At 41.0% G+C, this 5,433-nt stretch overlaps 1 pseudogene; it reads right to left on the reverse strand.

Moving 5' to 3' along the window:
* Nucleotides 1–1,487: 1,487 nt before the first annotated feature.
* On the reverse strand, nt 1,488–4,037 carry LOC141817349 (xylose isomerase-like; annotated as a pseudogene).
* Between the last annotated feature and the right edge of the window lie 1,396 nt (nt 4,038–5,433).

Genomic DNA, 5,433 nt, shown 5'->3' on the forward strand with positions numbered 1-5,433 from the left:
AATAAGGCAAACTTATTTGTCAGTAAGAAATACTACCATTGTCTCTGGGCCTAAATGAAAGTATCAAACACCTTATCATAATTAAAGTAGCATTTCTCAAATCTCATTAACGTACCTCCAATTCTTATTCTAGATGCATTGCAGGGAACCTCAACTAATTTTGAGAGACAAGGATGTCTGAGGAGGACTCAATTATCATTTCCTAATCTCTTAGAAGATTATAAAACCTAATTTAGTCAAATATAACTCTTTATTGAGGAAATGTTTGATGAAATCCACAATCGAAGTGTTTTTAGAAGGATAATGACGTTGTGGAGGCCTTGAACTTCCTAATTAGTGTATGGTTCAAGTTAGTCCTTAATTGCCTTAATTTTATCAGGATTTATACAATTTCCTTATGTAGAAATGGTAAGCCAGACAAAGAGGAAGACTAATTACGAATATAAAAGGAGCATTGCTCTCTCTCGCATTACTAATTACGACTCCCTAAACCCTAAACCCACCCCACCCCACCATTGTTATATAAGAACGCTCCCTAAACCCTAAACGACTCCACCACTTACTCCTCTCCTGATGAGTCCAAGAAATCGCCGCCACCGATGCCTCCGAGTAGATGAGGCCACTGAGGCCGTTATTGCCGCTGCGGAGGCCGCCGCTGCCTATGCGGCGACCGCCACTGCCGAGGCGGCGACCGCCGCTGTTGCCATAGAGGAGGCAGTCGCAGCTATCGCCCGGGAGGCTGCCCCTGCCCCGGCTGCCAAGAAATGTAAGCGTGCTCGTAAGGAGATTAACTGATGATGCTGCCCCTGCCGCTTACTGGAAGTCGCTTACGGGAAGTTTTTATGTTTTTGCTTGATGAACTCCGCTTACTGGAAGTCGCTTACGGGAAGTTTTTATGTTTTTGCTTGATGAACTCGCCAGTTGTTTTTGCTTGATGAACTCGCCAGTTCATCGATACTCATGTTTCCCTTTTAAGCGAAATAATACTGGAGTTTACTGGAATCATCTTGTCTTTCCTTTTTATGTTTTTGCTTGATGAACCTGTTATCCCACAAAGTTTCACATACCTACTCTGCTTTCTTTTTGTCTTTAAATCTGTTTTCCCAAATTTTTCAAACAAATATGGTTGCAAGGTAATCTTCAAGACAGCCTCACAAGCTAATAGAATCATGCTAGAAGTGTAGAAGAATCATGCCTTGTCAGTTAGTGTTACCAACTTGCACTAACATTAGTCTGGCGTCATCGTCAAGTTGTGTTAGTCTCAACAGCATGCTTGCCAAACACTATTTTTATTGAAATACTAGTACTAAAATAACATCTTTAGGATTGTCAACCAGTTACATCAAATGTTTAAGTCTTTTGAGCAACCTCAAACTTCAACGATTCTAAAACAGGGATTGGAATATCATCATTGCGAGTTCCTGCATCTCGACCATTTACATCAAATGTTATTCAAGACGATCGATCTCAAACTTCCATGGCTCTAGCTATAACACGGATTGGAATATCATCTCCGCTAGTTCCTGCTGCATCGAAAGGGATACAAAATAACGTCGAGTTTACAAACTCATTGTTCCGGTTGAGAACTGCTCCTGGACACGTCACCGCACCCTCCTCGCCATGGGAGTTGAACAGTAGATGACACTGAGGGTGATGAAGGCTTCACAGTCGCCTGAGCCTTCGTCTGAGTTGATGAGAGCTTCTGGGATGCAGGAGAAGAAGAAGCTCGAGGGCCACAGGACCTGCAGGCACAGCAAACGTCAGTAGGACAGTCGGAGGTGGCTCCGGCGCGACCACTCCGACGCTCAAGTTAGCCATGGCGAGAGGAAGAAGAAGATGAACAGTAAAGGCTTGAGCGTGTAAAAGTTGAGAGAGTTCGGCCAGCCCCCTTTACCTGTCCGACGGAGTGGTCTTTTAAGAGAGGGGATGAGCGTGCGCACGTGTCACGTCATCATTAAGAAACGTCTCATCTTGGTTAATGAGATGTCAGGAACCATCGAGTTCCCTGTCCCATCGCCGTAAACGTATCACCTTGTTAATCGTCTGCGTACAAGCATCAGAGAGATAGCACTAATTAAATGGGGCGTGGGCTTGTCAGAGGTCATGATGAGGTGGGCCAGAGTGTTGCGGAGTGATCTAGCAAGGCTAGGGCCGAATGAGGATTCGGCTGAGGCTAGGGCCGAATGAAGATTCAGCGGGGGCTAGGGTCGAATGAGGATTCGGCGGAGGCTGTGGCCGAATGAGGGACTCGGCTTAGGGATAGGGCCGAATGGGTATTCGGCTAATGCTATGGCCGAATGGGGATTCGGCGATGGGTGTGGCCGAGTGGGGATTTGGCTAAGGCTACGGTCGAATGGGGATTCGGCGATGGGAGTGGCCGAGTGGGGATTCGGCTAAGGCTACGGCCGAATGGGGATTCGGCGATGGGTTTGGCCGAATGGGGATTCGGCGATGGATTCGGCCAAGGCTTATCAGACCAAGGGAGATTTGTACAGGGTTTATCAGGTCTCTGGGCGAGATTCAAGTCAGACCCAGATCAGACTCGAGTTTGGCCATGATGAGCCCATTGGATTATCCCCGGAACACTCATCAAGGCATGGAAAAATACGAATACAAATCTTATGGAGGACCCAAATTTATCTGTCGAATCCAGTTTGGATCATATATATTTCGGCTGTTATTGGGACTCCTCCATAGGATTTAAATTTGAAAATTAGGTAATATATGGCCACATAATCATCACCTGTTTCCCAGAGGCGACAGATGGTTCACCTCATTCAATTGCCTTCTTTTCAAGTGTCTCAAAATCTGCCTTACCAGACTGCATTCAAAGATTATGAGATTAAGATTTGTTATTTGATCATGTAGTTTATAATGGGATTGATAAGTGAATGTACCTCGATCAAAGCCCCGAGTTCGGTGTCAAAGCTTTCGTAGCATTTGCGAACAAGCTCAGCGAGAGAACCATCCTAGAATTAGGAAAGCACACTCAATACATCTCTGAGTGATCTCGCATGAATTTGAATGCTCATTTTACCTCGATTAGTTTGGCTACATTTCGAAGCCCTCGAGCAAGTGTATCCATTCCAGAAATATGAGCTATGAACAAGTCCTCGACATCAGTGCTCTCTCTCCTCCTGAACCATGTCATAACAATATAATTCATATTGCTAAGCATCAAATAGAGTTAACGGAATGAAGTAAAGGAACTGACAATTTTGCATCGAAGTTAAATCCACCAGGTGCGATTCCTCTCTGTCAAGTCATAAAATTATAATTCAATGTGCTAATTAATGTGAAAAGGTAGAAGTCATTAGTCATAAGCAAGTGCTTGACTAATCGTTTCGAAGCCCCACGAAAGTTTCCTATCGGCCACCAGGGTAAATCGGAAAGTGCACGTAATGACTAGCCCAGATGTCCAGCATCCTTTGATTACGTTTCCGACTAATCATTTATTTAAATTCATAGTTAACACATCTATAATAACTTTAATGAATATGGGCTTGCCGCCTTATTTTCTCAAATAAGTTGATCAATGATTTTCTTCTTGATGAAGTTTAATATGTATGAGACTTCGATCCCACCTTGTTCGTAAATCAAACCAACTTACATTTCTCACAACACTGAGCATGACAAGGGTTGCCTCTTCAATATCTGTGAGAAACTGATCAGTGTCCCAACCTATGCCAAGAATAGTGTGCAAAACATTATTATTTACTCTCTGCAGCTCAAAAAGCAGTTAAGTTTGTTTCAACTTTCATTTTGCTTTAGGAAAAAGCATATACCAATCTGCGGATCACCAATATTTGCATCAATATTTCCGAGCAATCCATTTATTCTTGCAGTTTCAAGCTCATGGTGGCAGCTGCATGAATCATGCTATCAAATTTTGCAAAAGAGATAAAGCAGAATTTGCTCCAGACATCAAGTTGAACTAATATTTTAACAACACACCTATGACCAGATAAAATGGCATGGTTACATTCAATATTCAACTTAAACTTCTCTTTTCTTCTGTAAAAGGTGGAATTCGTCATCTTAGCGGTCTCACATGGTCGTTATTAAGTTACTTGAACTCCCCTACACCATAGTTAAGTTACCGTTATGATCTAATTAAAGACGTCCTTGTTGCTATTTGTAAGTCAAATGTAGAAATAAATTTTCCATATCTATTCCATTCCACTTACGAAATCAAACAATTCTTAGACCATCTCCACCACAAAACCTATTTTAGTGAATTTTCAACACCAACACCAAATTTTTTTTTCAACTCCAACCAATACACAACATTTCCAACACTAAAAGGAATATTCCTTAGAATATTCTATTTTTTCATCTTATAATTTATTATTCAACATACATATTAATTTGTTAAATATTTTTATTGTGATCATAATTATTATTAAAATTAATATTTTATAGTACATAATAACTAATTTTTATAATATTATATTTTTAATTACAACAAAATAAATATGAATACCTTCCTTCTTATTATAAATCTTAAAATATTTATAATCTTAGTAATATAACGAATATTTATAATCTTAGTAATTAAATTAATTTATTCAAAGGACTTCAAACGGATACAAAATTAAGGATATCCGTGGGAGAATAATTGGTACCTCTTTTTACATCAAATTAATGTAAAAGAATATCGATTAGAGATGCTCTACTATAGGCGTTTGGTTGGTTGGGATGTCCTTGTTGCTTTGGCGTACCATGTCAATTATACTTTTCCACGCGCTAAAACGTTACCTACATTTTGATGTTTTTAGTAAAAAAAAAACGTATTATTTATTTTTAAATAACTTAAAATAATCCTACGTCAAAATAAAAACCTCAGATTGAAGTTATCGATGTCTTTTGCGATTTGTTTTATTTATAAAAAAGATTGCAAAAATATATATATATAAACAAAATCTTGAAAGCGGCGCATACACTTGCGCCTCCCCAAGAACGGACGCAGATATGAGTGTCTATGCGACCTTCCTGATCTAACGCATCTCTCCTCCAGACCACGCCCAACGGGCGGCCGATGGAGGGCCGCATGTACAGTTCGTATGCGGTGATGGTTACACTAGTGCAGCATTGACGGCCAGCGACACCTCACCAGGCGCGGGTTCTGGTCCGCTTCCTTCGATGCTGCTTCCTTCAATTATCGCCTCGCCCAATACGCACGAGGGCGAAAGGTACTCTCGATCGATTGCTTCTGTGAGGTAAGAATCTTGGTCTCACCTCTGCGGTGTTCGATTCCTCGTTCCGGAGTTGTTTTCTTGCTCGATCGGTCGATTGCTGTGTTCTCAATTATTTTGTCGCCCTTTTCTCGTGTTGGGGTTTTGGAAGCCAGATGATGTCAGTTAATTTATGCATCTTTGCGAGTAGTTCTTACAATCAGTAATGTGGAGAAAAGAGTATGTCTTTCTGCTTCTT

This window comes from Curcuma longa, unplaced genomic scaffold (genome assembly GCF_044706935.1).
Source record: "Curcuma longa cultivar G26 ecotype Majalengka, Jawa Barat unplaced genomic scaffold, ITB_CL_G26_1.1 contig_20182, whole genome shotgun sequence".
NCBI lineage: Eukaryota > Viridiplantae > Streptophyta > Magnoliopsida > Zingiberales > Zingiberaceae > Curcuma > Curcuma longa.